Source organism: Bison bison, unplaced genomic scaffold (genome assembly GCF_000754665.1).
Source record: "Bison bison bison isolate TAMUID 2011002044 unplaced genomic scaffold, Bison_UMD1.0 scf7180017864172, whole genome shotgun sequence".
Classification (NCBI taxonomy): domain Eukaryota; kingdom Metazoa; phylum Chordata; class Mammalia; order Artiodactyla; family Bovidae; genus Bison; species Bison bison.
Genome location: NW_011494744.1, coordinates 1,168,574 through 1,186,891, shown reverse-complemented (window position 1 = coordinate 1,186,891; position 18,318 = coordinate 1,168,574). Strand labels below are relative to the sequence as shown.

Below are 18,318 nucleotides of genomic sequence, written 5' to 3'. Positions count from 1 at the left end.
CTCGGGAGCCCAGCATCTAATATCGCGTGGCACTGCTCACACTAAGCCCACGCCCCTCGTTTGAAAATTTGTTTCCTTGTAGGAAAAAAAACTCTTCCTGAATATCACTTGCCGTCCTCTTTCTAGTAACCTTAGTAACGCCTCCTCTCAGCACCCTCGCTGAGCGTCTCAGTCTCCGATCTGCCTTCTCCGCCACCCACCCCCCCGCCCAAAACGGTTCTCATAATTAGAACAAAATAGCTTTTCATCGCTTCACCACCCACACAGTAGATGCCATTCCAAATGTAGTCCTGATGGCAGAGGAGCTCATCGAATATGCCAGGAGAGAAAGAAGAAAGAGTGGGTAGGGCCGATTTCACAGGCTCGCAAATTCTCTGCAGACAAGTGACTTGGCACAGGTGAAAAGGGATCTAAATAGTTACTTTAAAAAGAAAGAAAAGAAAAAATGCAGACGGGAAACATTTTAAGCTCTGCCGTGTTTTCCCTGTGTTTTACCTTTTCTAAATTATGATGCCCCATTCTGTTTTTGCAGCTTAGTTACTGGGTTCGTATCTTATCCCCGCTCCGGCTCATGCTATTCATCTGTGCTTCCTCCTTGGTACCCAACACGGTTCCTTGGAAATTACGCGCGTTAATTAGGTATTTGTTGAAAACTGAACTGGCATGCCACTGACTTTCACGAGGGGCTCATTATAGCAAAAACCTTAGCACATAACACTCACCACTTTACATCTTTTGAACTAAATGGTAGATAACAATATCTATCCGTTCAAGCCACATCTATCCCTGACAGTAAATTACAGATTCATCCTGCTTTACACATGCAATGAATATGATCTTAAAAATCTGTAAGTTAAATTATTGTAAATTCAATTTCAAAATTCAATCGGATTAAACTTCAATAAAACGTTTATTAAAATATTTAAAGCGGTACGGCAGAAACCAGTAAACGTTGTAAAGCAATTATCCTCCAATTAAAAATAAAGTTTAAAATATTTAAAACAAGAGGAAGCTTCATGATTTAACATTAAACTATATTGAATTATTTTGTCAATAAGTTCCTTTTTTAGTAAATATCTGAAGTATCTACTCAGTTCTTTTATTTATTATTGATAAAACCAAACACATCTGTGTGCGCTTGCTAAGTTGCTTCAGTCGAGTTGGTCTCTGTGCAACCCTATGGACTGAAGCGCCCCAGGCTCCTCTGTCTATGGGCTTCTACAGGCAAGAATACTGGAGTGGGTTGCATGCCCTCCTCCAGGAGATCTTCCAGACCCAGGGATGGAACCCACATTTCTTATGTCTCCTGCATTGGCAGGTAGGTTTTTTACCCCTAGCACTACCTTGTATTCAATTTACTTTCTACCAATATTTGATCTTTAATAGCATTTTCTACCATTCTTAGTGTTTTTTTGTCTGTTGCTTCATTTTACTCTTACAACAACCTGTGCTGCATGCAGTATTATTAGCCCCATTTTGCACCTAAAAAATAAAAGCACAAAATTCAGAGCCACAGGCCTGGTGAGAGGCTACAACTGGGAATACTTATTTCTCTACAAGACCCGGTTTTCTCTGTCTCTCTCTATCAAAATCTGTCTTTCTCTCTCTCTTTTTTAACTCACTAATTGCATGAGAAATAGCTTCTGGTTCTAACATTTGAAGAATTTCAGATCTGTTGTTACCAGATCATTCAGCCAAAGATTTGCATTTCTCTGTTTGAGGCAGCAGTTATTGAAAGAGAGAAAATAGAAAATGTATGTTAGGGATAGATCACATAATATGAACCAAAACCAACTAATAGAGGAGAGACAACCTACCTGATCAGGAAATCTCAAGTTAGCAATTACAACTCAACAACTGAAAAAACAACAAATATTTATCATGTGTCTGCTTTGGACAGAGCACTGTCCTAGTCATCAGGGTTACAAATATGTAAAAGTCACTCCTTACTCTCCAAGGATGAATAGTAACAAAGAAAGAGTATATAGAAAAATAACAACAAAATAGTCTATCAATATGAAGTGCCTGGTAAATGGCATGAACCTATGGTTTCCAATCTATAAAATATACTGTTTTAATGAATATGAAAATTTATATGGACACCAATGTTGTATAACTCAAAGCAAAAAATACTACAATAGGTATGTGGTGGGGGTGAGGGAAGTTGGTCCCCACTCCACTCCATCACCCTTCTCCCCTACACACACACCCTTATTCCCTGCCACTCCCAATGCCTGATGGTGGGGTGGGGTGGTGGGAATGCTGCTTTGAGAAACAGTATAGTAAAGAGCTCCACTTCAAAGTCAGCCAGACCCACAATCAAGTCAGGTTTCTGTCACTTTCTAGCTAGGAAATCTTGGTTGTTGCTGTTGTTTAGTTGCTCAGTCGTGTCCGACTCTTTTGTGACCACACGGACTGTAGCCCTCCAGGCTTCTGTGTTCATGGGATTTCCCAGGCAAGAATACTGGAGTGGGTTGCCATTTCCTTCTCCAGGGGATCTTCCCAACTCAAGGATCAAATATGCATCTCCGGCATTGGCAGGTGGATTCTTTTACCACTGGTCCACCAGGAAGGCCCAGGAGATCTTGGGCAAGTTTTTAATTAAGTCTTAATTTCCTCACCTATAAAATGTAAATAATAGTACTACCTATCTCATAGTGGGTTGTGAGGTTTGAAACAAAACAAGGCAGCTAAAATGCCCAGAATGATGCATACTTCATATTAAGAATATAATAAATGTTTTACTTGAGGAAAGTAGCATTTATTGAGGAAATTATTTTTTTTTTAACCTATTGGCTGCATGTGGGATCTTAGCTCCCTAAAGTGAAGTGAAAGTCGCTCAGTCGTGTCCAACTCTTTGCAACCCCATGGACTATACAGTCCATGGAATTCTCCAGGCCAGGATACTGGAAGGGGTAGCTGTTCCCTTCTTCAGGGGATCTTCTCAAGCCAGGGATCAAACCCAGGTCTCCCACATTGCAGTTGTATTCTATACCAGCTGAGCTATCAGGAAAGCCAGGGATCAAATCCGCACCCCGTGCTTTGGAAGCATGTAGTCTTAACCACTGGACCACCAGGGAAGTTCCTGAGGAAATTCTTGTGATTTAACAATCAACTGCTTCTGGAGTATGGCCTAGAAACAGATCCACATTTATATAATATCATGATTAATGGCATAGGTATAAGTATGAACTTTTTAGTAAATAGTTCTGAGCAAATTTAATACTATGGTAAAAAAAAAAAACCACCCTCATTCCTAACTTGATTCACACCACACATATTAGTCACCTTCAAAAATAACATAGGAAAACCTCTTCATGATATTCCAGGATCTCTTCCTTAGGGCAGGAGAGATTTTCTTACATAAGATATACAAAGGGCTAACCACAAAGTACAAACATAAAGAACAGGCTTCTGTTCATTTAAAACACTTTATTAAAAAGTGAAAAGTTAAGTCACAGAATGGGAGAATATAATGCAGTAGACACACTGTCAGATTATATGAAGAACCTGAAAAATAAGGGGAAAAAAAACAATAGAAAAGCTAGCTAAAGGCTTGAACAGACAGTTCAAGACGTCTGAATTGCCAGTGCACATACAATGAAGTGCTCGTTCTCACTAGTTATCAGAGAAATGAAAATTAAGAAAACAATGCACACCATTACACACTGAAGAGAGTAACTAACTGGAGAAGACAGATCTAGTACTGATGGAGATATGGTATGACTACAATAATTTTATGCTGTTGTGGGAATGTAAATTGGTACAATCACCTTGGAAAATATGTTTGATAGTATGTACTAATGCCAAATGTATATGTCCTATGTCTCATATGTTCCACTCCTCAGTGTACTTTCAAAAGAAAAATGTACATATATTCATCAAAGCACCTGGCTTAGAAAGCACCAGCACTACTTATAAGTAAAAAACTGTAAGCAACCCAAACGGTCAGCAGGATTAGAATAATTAAATAAATTGCAACATATTCACACCTTGGAATACTATACAGCAACAAAAACAAGTAAATGACAGCTATCTGCAGCAGCATAGATGAATCTCATCCATGTGATGCTGAACAAAAGAAGCTTTGTGTATGCAAAAGAATACCTATCACACAATCCTATTCATACAAAAAATAAGGTCAAAAGTAATCTGTCTGTTCCAAGTTAGAATAATGATTCCCCTGGTTGGGCATACAGGAGGTGACTGGAAGCAGCCACAAGGCGTAGTGGGAGGGGACTTTTGGGGAAATGGCAATATTAATATTCTGTTTCCTGCCCCTGGCATTCACTGCACGAGTGGTTCATTTCTACCTATGACTTGTGTACTTTTATGTTTGCAAGTTATGCTTCAATAAAGAGTTTATATTTACAAAATTTACCTGTTCTCAGAGGTTTGTAAAACTTTAATTGATCAATGGAAATTTTGGCAATTAAAGTGATTTCAGGCATGGCAGAACAGGCTGGGGAGTAGATAGATGGGATTTCCTGGGGTCTCAGAATTCACACCACATAAATGCTTGTGTAGTCAGAGATGAATTTCCTGTAGGCATAGAGATGGAGACAGACAGGGAGCTCTGTAAGTGCTGAGAAAGACTCTAGTCAGCACCCAAAGGACTGAGAGTGCCCGGGCCTTGAACTCTTGGCACAGTCAGCTGTACTTCCTGTACATTTATAAGCCAGGATCTGGCAGAAGGCAACTCTGCAACCTCCGACGTACAACTCAGCCCATGAACTGAGACCCAATCTAATACTTCTCTTTGCAATACAGTCAAAGGTCAGCCACTCACTTGTGAAAGTGCCTGGAAGAGGCAACCGGAGCACAAATACTGTGGCTGGATGGACAATGGGAAGCAGAGTGGAAAGACAGCAACATACCGCTTAGCCAAATGAATTGATTGTCATTTTTAGGCCTGCTCCCAGGAGGCAAGAACAGAGACAGGATGTCTATAAAACCCCTCTCCGAGGTAGTGGTGGATAAGGAGCCTTCTGATTAAGAGATAGGGAGACACTTACCAAGTCAATGAGATGAGAAGCAGAGACCAGGGATATTAATGTCACTGGAAAACTGATGGATTTATGTTTTGTCATATAATATCTGTTGGTATCAAGATTTCAGGTCTCATTCAGGAAATTGCAAAGTGGGGAGACTCATTATAATAATGAAAGTTGATGGCTGCTGTAACTCTGGATCCTTCTTCAAGGGCTGACTGGGCCTACAGTCATGGGAAACATAATCCCCCCACTCACTGAGGCTATAGAGAGGGAAAGAAAACCTCTACCCTTGTAAATTCTTCAGGCTGGCCTAAACATTAAATTGATGAGATAGATTACCAGGAGAAAGTTATATTTAAGTACATATGTACAGGGTTTCATAAGAATACATATCACATGATTTCACAATTCATGAATACAAGTTAAATGTGTACAGGGCATGTTGTATAGTCAAGCGAAACATCCAGGAAAGTACGTCTGTTGTGTATTTAAGGATACACTCTATCATCATTATGTTGTCAGGCAACTGGATGTAAATAGTAAGCAATTTTCCTAAATAATGTCTTAATTAACGTATTTTCTGAAAGTAAAACCCCTTTTACTTTTAGCTCTCCTGATACTAAAGGTGATAATTGGTTGTAGGAAATGAAATACTTATAGACAGAGAGATAACCTAAATGACTAGGTTCTGAGACACAGCGGTAAACAGCAGATGGGGGGCTCATGCCTCTCCTTACTTGGGCCACATAAAAAGCAAGAGCACTCAAGTAATACTGGGATCCATAAATAGAACTTTCTCAATGGCACACTTTATTGTCAGGAATTTTTTCAATAGTATAGGAAGCATAAAATAGAAATGTAGGCCAGAATTGCTAGGGCAATCCATTTTTCTAGAAAAGTTAACAAGCTGAATTTTTAGATTCAGTATTCTGAGTTTTAACACTGGCATCTAATTCATGTTTAAAAATCAAAGCAAACACACTTTGGACCAAAGCACTTCTGTGAGCTGAATGCAGCCCATGGGATGTAGATTTCCAAGGACTAATCCATACACCTGAGGACTGCATTTTGGAGGTGGTAGTTTGGAAGCAGAGGTTCTGAGTCTGTCTTGGATGAATCTCTTGGTAATAAAACAGGGTCTTGGTAAGTCATGCATGGACACTCCTTCAAGAAAAGAATCAAAAGCCTTTGGAACACTTTGGGAAGGAGGCTCACAGCCTAGTCACACCAAGGGGTGATCTACACATCCCTGCACAGAAACATATATACCAACTGAGAAGCCCCAGGTGTCACCCAGACTGGGCACGTGGAACTCACATCCCAGTGCTTAGTGACGATGCTGAATTTTGCCTGAGCCCTTTGCTCCTGGAAAACAGTGCCAATTACAGGAATTCCCTAGTTTTTATGATATGGAAAACAGCTTGCTGCAAAGAACCACTCTTTCCCATATGACTTAGATAAGGCTTAGATGCCCCCTGTTTAACCTATGACAAAGCTACACACAGACCCTCCAAATTCCCATTGTCTCATAAATGATGAGTTGAACTGCTCACCCCCACTGATCAATTGGATCAAGATGCTTGTTAACCAAACTTCAGTTCAGCTTCTTTCCTTCCTCCAAGCCCCTGAACTTTGGCCCACCCTCAGTCTGAGGCAGCACACAGAGAACAGACTGGCTTCAGCATAAAATTTTCTCTGATCTAATGTCTGATCATGCCACCCTTCCACTCCAGTTTCCCACATTTGCTTCTCTCTAGCCCTGTTCATGCCCCTCTATTAAAACAAGACCAAGTCCTTCCCTATCACAATAGTCCCTTTCCCGCCTGGCAAAATATTTTTGAATAAAAGTTTCTCCCAACTAAGTCCAGATTTGTTTTTTGTTTGACCATGTCATTGTGCATCCTATGTTATCTTGCACAGTTTCTGACAATAAAGTGTGCTGTTGAAAATGTTATTTATGAACAGAAGTACTATCTAGTGGATGATGCCCTCTCACAGGACAAGAATTAAGCCGTCGCTGAAGCGCCCCCAAGTCACTGGACAGTGAGCTGCTAGACGTCAGGAGCAAGGTTGCTATCTGCCTTGGTTTCCATGATACCACACTCAGTTTTTCTTTCTCACTCTATATCTTCTCAGGATCTGATTTTCTGCAGGGTTGGGGCTTGGTGTTCCTTTCTCCTTATGGTATCAGTCATTTCCATGGCTCAGAGGACCATCTACATGCTCATGTGCCCCAGTTTATAGCTTCTTAATGGCTTAATAATATTCATCATTATCTATTGATCTATATCACATTTGGTTTATCCATTCATCTGTTGACAGACACGGGTTGTTTCTACCTTTTGGCTATTGTCAATAATAATGCTATAAACACTGGTATACAAATATTTGTTTGAGTCCGTTTGAATTCTTTTGATACATACCTAAGAGCAGAACTGTTGGGTCATATGGGAATTCTATGTTTAATCTTTAAGAAATCACCATCTGTTTTTCCACAATAGCTACCATTTAATATTCCTACCTTCTCCACATCCTCACCAACACTTGTTATTTCCCCCTCTTCTTCTTTTCTTTTTTTATTTATAGCCATCTTAGTAGGTGTGAAGTGGTATCTATTATAGTTCTGATTTGATTTCCCTAATGACTAATAATGTCAAGCATCATATCATGTGCATTCATCATTCTATATCTTCTTTGAAGAACTGTCTATTCAAGTCCATTGCCTATTTTTTGAATTGGGTGTTTTGTTGTTGTTGAGTTTCAGTTCTTTATAGATTCCAGATATTCATCTTTTTTCAGATAAATGATTTGAAAATTTTTTCTCCCATCATATAGGTTGTTTTTCACTTTCTTGATAGCATTTTTTGATGCCTGATAGTTCTTGCTTTTCTTAAAATTCAATTGAAAAAGATATTTTTAAAGGCTAAAATCATGACTCTTGTACAAATATAAAATGAACACACATCAGAGATTTTACTTACCTAAGTCATGAGGCAATAAGCAAAATGTTACCCCCCCAGATCAAAGGAGAATGCAAAGAACACATATATAGGCAATCAGGAAAATTAATATAAATTTACACATGGATGCAAACCTGATTAATATCCACAGGGCAATAATCAGTTGTGCCTCCACCTGACAAAATTCATTCACATCACTACTGACAGGAATCATTTGTATTGCTATCAGTTTTATATGACTTTAAAAGTTGTATAAAAGAGCTCAAAGACATTGAAAGTCTCATAAGTTGATTGGGTGCTAGACAGGATACCTAGTAATTCATTTTGCCTTTTTCAAAGTCTTTCATAAATTTTCCTAATGCCACCTCCAGGCCACCCTACATTGTTACCCTAGCAGTGAGGTGAACCGGCTGTTCTCCGACTGTCTGAAGCCTTTCAGCACTGGGATAGCTACTGGGGGCAGTTAGCTCAGGTAAAGAACGAATCACTAAGTGCCAGGTGGTGGATGTGTAGCTCTCCAGCCACTCTGGCTACGAACCTGAATATTTATTGTGAGCCTGCATCATGCTACAAGCATAGTGAGGAACAAGGCCAACTGGTCTCTATCCTCTTGAGGTTTACTGTCCAAATGGGGACAGGAAGAGCAAGTAAATAAATAAGTACAATAATTACAAACTGTGATAAATGCAATGAAGGGAAACAGCTTCCAACACAGAGAATCACCCAGAAGGGCCTATATAAGTAATGAGGGAGTCGGGACTAGTTTCTCAGAAGAGAACATTTAAGCTGAGACTTGAAAGATGAAGAGAAATCAACCATTCCGAGTGTGGAGCGTGGCAGAAAGCTAGCCAAATACCCTCTGCTCTTCTAGGGACAGGTCTGCAGCAGCTGCAATTACTGTTCACCCCTTGGGCTTCCCTTGTGGCTCTGCTGGTGAAGAATCTGCTTGCAATGTGGGAGACCTGGGTTCGATCCCTGGGTTGGAAAGATCCCCTGGAGAAGGGAAAGGCTACCCACTCCATTATTCTGGCCTAGAGAATTCCATGGACTGAATAGTCCATGGGGTCACAAAGAGTCGGACACAACTGAGTGACTTTCACTTTCACCTGCCTAGGTACACAGGAGGCAAGAAAGGACAAGGCCTGCCATTCCAGTGGTGTTTTCAGCTGCCTTTGAGTCTCAGGTTCAAACAATTTCAAGGCAAAGAGAAGGGGGCCCTCTTCCCTTCCTCTTAGGTCCCAGTTTCCGTCTAAATCCCCTCTATCTGCTAAGTGAAGCTTGAAATGTCTTCATCATGCAAACATCAGTTAAAGCCAAGTTAAACAAAAAGAGAAAAAAAAGGCTTTAAAAATGCAAATGAGTGGGAGAATTAAAATATTAGTGTAACTGTGTAAAATAATCAGCTCTTTTGCTGAACTGGTTTGATTAGAAAGCTTTAAAGGATAGGGATCTTTGAGGCAAGAGGAAAGACCAAGGTGATGTGGGCCGATGCGGCACCATAGTGAATGTCACCGGCCCCACTCATTTGTCCACCGTCTGTGCCACAGTTCATCATGTCCCAAAATCATGTCCTGCTGCTCTATGACTCTCACCAGGATGCTGGCACGAGAAGGGCAAGGCTGGGAACCATCTGCCCGAGTTGAGTGCTTCGAGTGGACGGGCTCACAGGGACAGTCAGGAGAGGGAGGAGAAGGCGGAGGGCAGAGTTGGGGCATTGATCTGGGCAGGTGACGGAGAAAGGCAGACTCAAGAGCCCACAGAGCCAGAGAAAAATGTTGTATCATAGCAACTGAGGGAAGTGTTTAAAGAAAGGAAGTGGCCAATTATGTCAATACAGAGGGACTGCATCTCAAAATGTATCTGTCACTAGGAACACCCACCTCAGAACCATGTGGGGTGGCGGGGTGGGGGTGTGTTATTACAAATTCAGATTCCTAGGCCTCAGCCATACCTGAACCTCTGTCACTGGAGCTAGTAATTGTCATTCTTTTAGGTGCTCAGAGATTCTGATGTATTTTCCAGGCTCGTGTTTAAGCATGTGGGATGTGGAATTAGAGCTGGGTCTGATTCTGGTTCTTTCACTTAAACTGTTGGGCAAATTATTTAACTTCTATGAGCCGTAGCTTTTTAAACTCTCTAATAATACTTTCTACATAGAATTGATATAAGGATAATCTTCACGTGAGATTATATACCTGTATGCTGCTGCTGCTGCTGCTAAGTCGCTTCAGTTGTGTCCGACTCTGTGCGACCCCATAGATGGCAGCCCACCAGGCTCCCCCGTCCTTGGGATTCTCCAGGCAAGAACACTGGAGTGGGTTGCCATTTCCTTCTCCAAGGCATGAAAGTGAAAAGTGAAAGTGAAGTCGCTCAGTTGTGTCCGACCCTCAGTGACCCCATGGACTGCAGCCTTCCAGGCTCCTCGATCCATGGGATTTTCCAGGCAAGAGTACTGGAGTGGGGTGCCATTGCCTTCTCCAATATACCTGTATATACATATGTGTGTATATATATATATATATATGTATATATACGCGATGCAGTGCTTAGTACAATGCCTGGAACACAGGTGGAATTCAATGAACATTAACTGCCATTATTATTTAATAAAGAAAGGTCACTTGATTTGGGGAGAAGGGTAATTTTAAAATTTCCAGATAGCTTCCATAGAGCAGCTCGGGAAATTTCTGGGAATTAGAAAGGAAATACATGGATAAGAAGTAGAAGCAATGAATGAAGATCAAGTTCAAGCTCAGGAAAAATTTGCAACAGGAGGAAAGACATTTGGGTTGCTAGTTAGAACTGGGTAATGGTAAGAGAAAGGTATTACTAAAATAGCAGTGATGGGAGGGTTCTTAAAGGATGGAGTAAGGGAAGTTTCAATGGTGCAGATTGAAAGCACTAGAAGAAAAGAGATTGAGAGTAGGAGCTAGTCCGGGAGAAGATGGGAAGATGGTTCAGAGGGCAGGTAGTCGGGGGGAGTGGGGTGGGAGGCAGGGAATACAAGTTGGAGAAGCTAACCCATTTCACCTGAAACATGAGGAAAGAATCCAAGCAGGGGTTTACAGAGTGTGGACCGTGGTCCAGCAGCATCAGGACCACCACAGTTTATTAGAAATGCAACTTTCCTTCTCCACTCCACACAGACCTACTGTGTCAGAAACTCAGGGCGGGGCCAGCAATCTGCGTCTTTATAAGTCTTCTAGGCAGTTCAGTGCACCTGGAGTTTGAGAACCACTGAATCAGGGCATAGCTGAAAAGGCAGAGATGTCTGAGACAGAACTACGTAGTGCCTTAGGCAAGACCACTTGCTGAGCGGTAAGGGCGGTGAGGGGACTTAGTGGAGGCTGAAGGCACGGAGAAGGAGGTCTGGACACCTGATGTAGGTGAATGCACAAGAGTCAGACGTACACACAAGGACTGCCAAACTACAAGACGCCACAAAGAAGTTTAGGTTTTACAATGACAATGCATCTGAGTGGACTAGGAAAATAACGCAAAGTATTCAAAGAGCAGGGTGTATGGACAGAGGAGCCTGGCAGGCTACAGTCCATAGGGTTGCAAAGAGTTGGGCATGACTGGAGCACACACGCACACACACACTGAGATATTTATGATATTGAAAGACTAAGCATTTGCCCAGCAATAATAGGGGAAAAGTTAGCAGAGTCCCAAGGCATTCATTAACACTTTGTGAAGACTATGAGACAATGAGAGAAAAGATCCATGATACAATGCTGAATGGCTGCACAACGACAATTATGTTTGAAAAAAGGCACTCGGGGGAATGACTGGAAGTTTTAAATCCACAGATTACCAAAGGCCCCTGAGGCCATGGCTATGGCTATTAGACTTGCCCTCATGGAAAGGAAGGGCTGTTGTTAGATGTAGGTACCCAGTGAGGGGTGTCTGGATTAGCTGGGCTTTAATCTGGAAATTGACCAATATGGGGTACTGTAGGGGACCACGAGCAGCTTTCTGGCGGTGGCAGTGGCACAGAGCCAGAGCAGACAGGATGGGAGCATTTACGCTTATTCAGAGCTCCTGAGACCACGGACTTGTTTGGAGCAGAGAAATGCTATGGAGGATACCAGAAGATGGCTTTGAAAACCAGCACTATGACATCTCCCAAACCAAAACCTGGGACCCAAGACCCGCCAAGATTACAGATGCCCCTAGGACTGTGGGCCAACATATTAGAATCTGGGCACTCCAAGGTAGTGTGAGACCGGGGCCGTCATGTTAGATCAGCAGTTCCAAGAGATCATTTACAGTTGGAGTCCTCAGTCCCCAGTCATCTTAGAGATAAGGAAAATAAAGGCAAGGGAAGTTTAACATTTTGTGAAAAGCCAGGGCTTCCCTGGTGGCTCAGTGGTAAAGAATTTGCCTGCCAATGCAGGAGATGCAAATTCGATCCCTGGGTCAGGAAGATCCCCTGGAGAAGGAAATGGCAACCCACTCCAGTATTCTTGCCTGGGAAATCCCATGGACAGAGGAGCCTGGCGGGCTGTAAGCTATAGGGTCACAAAAGAGTTGGACTCAACTTAGACATTAAACAACAATAATCACACAGCTTTAATGCTGCAAAGGCCAAGGCTAAGGCGAGGTCACCTGTTTTAATACCATGCTTCCTGGATGAAGGACCCAGAACCCCAGGTTGAGATGAGATGCTACAGGTAACAGGGACTTGTAATAAATCACCACACAGGGTGAGTGGAGTATTTGAGGGAGGACAGTGATGTGTGAACAGGACAGGAAGAGTCTGAAGGGAGAGGGTTATTGGGGGGCCAGCAGCAACCTCTGTGCGTGGGGCCAGTTAGGGCCTGGGCCTGTTCCTGTCTGCGAAATGAGACAGGAGAGAACCACAGAGAGACATGCTGTCCCCCATGCCACACTTTCCCCAGTTTCTTTCTGTCTGCTCCTCAGAACTCACTTCATTGCATTCAAGGCTTATCTGTGGACCTCACTCAGCACAGACTTCGGCCAGCGTGTTGGTCTTTTAGACATGTTTTTGCTTGGCCATGCTCTACACTCTTCAGGGCCAGTGCTATACCCATTGGGAACTAAAAGGAATCAAGTCCCCTGTAAACAGTGAGTGGCTCTGAATTTAACAGCTTTCTACAAATGATGTGGCATTTAAATAGGAAGCTGAGAGGCCAAGGTGTCTCACCCAAACACCACTCTTTATGTCTCAATTCCAGCACTCTGATACACCCTCAGGCCTCCAGTATCCTTTGCTCCCATCAGCACGGGGTGGGAGGCATCACATGTAGACTATTTATACTGAAAGGGATCTTGGGGGTCACCCAGGCTAAGCCCCCTGGGAACACAGGTAAGCCAGGTGGAAACAAGACTGGAACCCAGGTGTCCTGATGCCCTCTCTGAACTACAACTCTTCTCTCCTCTTTCATTCCTACTTTCTGAAATGCAATCTGAAATAAAGTTCCAAAAATTTAAAAAATTTCAGTTCAAAATTGTACTATATATCTTTCTATATATACATACACACAAATATATGTGTCTGCGTGCATGCTAAGTCACTTTAGTCATGTCCGACTCTTTGTGACCCTATAAACTAGGAGTAGCCCACCAGGCTCCTCTGTCCATGGGATTCTCCAGGCAAGAATACTGGAGTAGGTTGCCATGCCCTCCTCCAGGGGATCTTCCTGACCCAGGGATCGAACCCGTGTTTCCTGCATCTCCTGCATTGGCAGGCAGGTTCTTTATCACTAGTGCCGCCTGGGAAGCCCCCAGGTGATCTCTTAATCTAGTGCTATTTTGTGCACTAAATGGCTGGAGTCGCGATCTACTCTTTGCGACACCTGGACTGTAGCCTGCCAGGCACCTCTGTCCATGGAATTCTCCAGGCAAGAATATTGGAGTAGGTCGCCATGCTCACCTCCAGGGGATCTTCCCGACCCAGGGATCAAAATTGTGTCTCTTATGTCTCTTGCATTGGCAGGTGGGTTCCTGACTACTAGCACCACTTGGGAAGCCATGTATATATACAATTATATATATATATATGTATTCACACATAGATTAGAGTCAATAGAAGGAGATAAAGGGTAAAGGTCAGGTAAATGCATAGAAATCAAATATCACCTCAAATACAGTAATTGAACCACATCCACTCAGTTAAATTACCTTAAGGCATGGGAATGAAGACCTTTTTCCTTTATGCTATATCTGCCATCAGAAGTGATAGATCCACGTGCTTTTCTTAATTGTATTGCTGTTCCTCCCCTCCGAGCTGCATTGTGTTGCTCCTTGTTCTTGTCTCACTTTTCTTAGGGACCAAAACTGCCGAAAGGAAAAGACCTTATCTTTGCATGCCTCGTGGTTCTTGGCTTTGTTTGGGGCAACAATTGTTTGTTCTTCATGAGGTTCTGACCTAGTGTTCACTCTTCATAAACATTTTTTCTAATTTATTATTTGGTTTGGTTGTGCTTGGTCTTTGTGGCTGCGAGAGCTTTTCTCAAGTTGTGGCGAGCAGGGGCGACTCTGGTTTCGGTGCATGGGCTTCTCATTGAGGTGGCTTCATTTACTGCAGAACACGGGCTCTAGGGCATGCAGGCTTTGTACTTGCAGCGTGTGGGCTCAGCAGTTGTGGCTCAGGGCTCTAGGGCACAGGCTCAGTAGTTGTGGAGCACAGTCATAGTTGCATGTGGGATCTTCCCAGACCAGGGATCAAACCCATGTCTCTTGCATTGGCAAGTGGATTCTTTCCCACTCAGTCTCCAGGGAGGCCCTTTCATAAACATTTGCAGAATGACAGGGCATCAAATAACTTGCATCTAATATTTTTGCAATATTTCCCTTCATCACCTGAAGAAGAAAAGTCCAATAGTAAAAGGGATGTGCCACCTCAACTGGCATATTTAACAACCTACTTTTTAAAAGAAAACACCTGAGGAAGCTATGGGCTCAGACCTAAAATTCTGAAATCTAAATCACAGGTGAGTCTGAAAGGTTGAGTCAAGTCTTGGGAAACAAATTAAAAATTAAACCCATGGCAATTTGGGCAGAATCAAATAACATGTTAACTTGCCCAATCTCTCTTTCCATAATCCATGAGTTATTTTGAGGCAAAAACAAAACAAACAAAAACACCTCAGGATTGTGTTCACTTACAATATTTGTCAGAAAACTGCCTGTATAAGTAAGAGAGGCAGAGCAATTCCTAGACTCTTTTCAGATGCTTCAGCTAAAAAGTAAAGTAAGCACCAGTGCCAATAATTAGAAATGAGGGAAAAATTATGCCAAATACTTGGCACCAGATGCAGCAAGAAAGTAAGCACCTGCCTTATGCTTCATCTGCTGGCACCCCCTCCCTACTTCATTTAGGCTGCATTCTGGATTTTTTTAGAATAAATGCACCTCATTGCACAAGCACACAAACCTCTTTTTTCCTTCTTATTTTTCTTTCTTTCTTTCTTTTTGGCTGTCATTAACTGGGGCAAACTGGAAGGAAGATCCCAACAAGGACAGGGTAGTAAAGACACTTAAATTTCTAAAATCTAGGCAGCATATGTAACCAGGGCAATCAGCTCTGGTAGGTGAGGACCAATGTGCATTGCTGTACCGATCACACCCTCCCAGGGAGACCCTGTAAATGAAAATGTGGATTCGATTTCTGAAAGCAAGATTTCTATTGGTTTCATTCTGAACCTTAGCTATGGCAACCAAAGCAAGCTGCTCTGCAGAGATTTAGGCTAAAAAAAAAAAAAGATGCCATCTAATAGTTCTCTACCATCATCAGCACAGGAGAGCATGCGTATCAAATGACATGTGAACGAGGCGACAGTGCTTTGAAAAGTTGAAAGGATTATGCAAATGTGACATAGGTATTAATATTAAAAAACTTTATTGAAATCCATCAAATAGAAACTAGACAGTAAGTGTATTCATCCCCTGGAAGTGATTTAGCACTTTCAGAGCCCTGAGCGAACATTTCCTTGTTCCCTTTTATCTTGTCTGAAAACGCTGGCTAATGATGCTACATCAGAGGCAACTGAGAGGCTTACATGAGACTAAATGAGATAATGCATGTGAAGCACCTTGTTCCATGCTACTTCCATAAAAGACACTTAATAAACATGAATTGATTTCAAGGGGGAAAATCAAGCACATTATCCTGAGAAGTCTTTGTACTATCAGCCCACCAATAGATGCTTCACATTAAATTACAGGTTTCCGAGACAGAAAAATGGAAAGGTCATCCTCAGCAGTACATAATCAGTGAAGCTGACTGCTTCTCACATGTGGAAAATAGATGTGAAACAAAGACAGCCATCCTTCCATTTGTAGGTTTCAAAGTAGCAATTTCCTTCTTTCTATACTGATTTCTGCTGTTCTGTTTAGGGGGAAATGTTAAACTGCACTGATTTGTGCTGTTCTGTTCAGGGGGAAATGTTAAACTGCTTTTGAATTCCCTCTAACAAAGCCAGATACCCACAAAGGAGAGATTCTGAGACCGGAATAAGGACAAGAGCTCCAGGAGAACAGAGTCCAAAGTACTTAACCTATTAACTGTTAATTAGTTAATGTTGCCTGACAGAAGAAGAAACCAGAAAGTCGGGTCAGTGTACCAAGGGGCTCTGCTGTCTGCACTGCTTCACATTAATGTTAAGGAGTAAAGGTCAGTTGTCTAGAGCGAGCATCTGTTCATTTTGGATATTGCTACAACAGCAAAACAGACAATTACTGATATCCCTAAGAGATGCTTAGGGAGCGTTGAGAGATGGTGCCTTTCTCTGGGTCCATGCCCACCCCTCTGCATCAAACAGACCTGTGTTTCTGGTGTTACAGCATGCGTGTGGTACAGAGCTTTCAGTTTACACACACTCATACACACAGAGCAACCTTGTCCCTAAGGCATGTCCACAGTACCTGGTGATTGGATCAGCAGGACCAGCATCCGCTTTATACTTTTTCCAGAACCCTTTCCTGAGTCTATTTTCTCTGAAGAGCCTAAAATCTCCAAGTTTGAGTTCAAGGAGATAACACTTGAACAGAACCCCAAGGATGGGGAGGAGGAAGTGGAGATGGACAAACTAGGAAAACAAATAGTATCACTAAAGACAGACTAGGGTTTTGACCCCAGGTTTCTGGCATGTTGAATGCACAGGTCTCAAAAAACAATGGCAAGGGAAAGGTGAATAAAATAGAAATGGGGTCAGGGAAGAGGGTTATGGGTACACACAGGGAGGGGCTGATGGATGGTCAGAACCTGGGGCAGGGGTGTGTCCTTCCTTGGGCGTCACATCTTATCCAACCCATAGTCAGGGAAGTCTCCTTCTGTCACAATGAATGGCTTGACAAAGATGCCATACTTAGCCTGCCATTCAAAGTATTATTTCCCATTCTGTAATCATTTTCCTCTAGTGGCTCCTCATGGTGGACACCAATCCAGCAGCCAGCCCTGAAATCTGTGAGTCCAACATACATGATTATTCCCCAGTGAGGGGGCTGCCCAGGCATCTACCCCTCACACTGCTCCCCATTAGCACAGCACCAGCCTGAGCCTTCTCCTCAGTGAGGTACTGGGTAATCTTGGCGTCAAGCAACCATCATTCAGCTGGACATTTCATGAAGCAAACTTCATTCAACTAAGAAATTTCCATGGAATTTATTCAGGAGCAGGGAGCTGGGATGTCATAGAAAGGCAAGGCCATTTTGGGTGGGTCTAAAATTGATGAACATAGGGAAATACAGAGGGGTCAACATTTTTAAAAGTAGCCATTCTTTCTTTGGGATATAAAGATACCCTGGAAAGATGCCATTTGTACCACATTTTAGACTTGGGGCAAGAAATCAGAATTTATCACCACCACTTCTGTGGTCTTGCAGAGCAGCAGTCATGTTCTTGGGATCTACCAAGAATGTATCATACCAAGAACTTATCCAGGTTCTACCACTCACTTGCTATGTGCTATTAGGCAAGTTACTTCACTTGTCCAAAACTCAGTTTCATCTGTAAAATGGGAGCAATGAATTGTTACAGAAGAGGCTAGTGTTCACTAAGGCTTGTTTCCTTTCCTTCTTGGTTGGATGCCTAGTGGACATTTCCCAGCCTCCCTTGCAGTTAGGTAGGGCCATCTGACTGAGTTCCGGTTGATGGAATGCGGGCAGAAGTGATACCTTCTACATCCAGGCCTTGACTGTAAGAACCTTCCCATGGGCTCCTCCCCTGTGCACTCTCTCCCTCTCTTTTCACCTGCTGCAGGATACAGAACTCCACGTGCTCACTTCGGCAGCACATATACTAACACTGGAATGATACAGAGAAGATTAGCATGGCCCTGTACAACGGTGGTATGCAAATCCGGGAAACATTCCATATTTTAAAGAACACAATTTGC

At 42.5% G+C, this 18,318-nt stretch overlaps 1 protein-coding gene across 1 annotated transcript in view; it reads right to left on the bottom strand.

The window, feature by feature from the left end:
* Window positions 1–282, bottom strand: part of FRA10AC1 (fragile site, folic acid type, rare, fra(10)(q23.3) or fra(10)(q24.2) candidate 1) — a 41,957-nt gene extending 41,675 nt beyond the window's left edge. Inside the window, exon 1 of the mRNA XM_010842187.1 lies at window positions 264–282. The gene's annotated coding sequence lies outside the window, so the exon portion shown is untranslated. The remainder of the gene's footprint in view (window positions 1–263) is intronic.
* Between the last annotated feature and the right edge of the window lie 18,036 nt (window positions 283–18,318).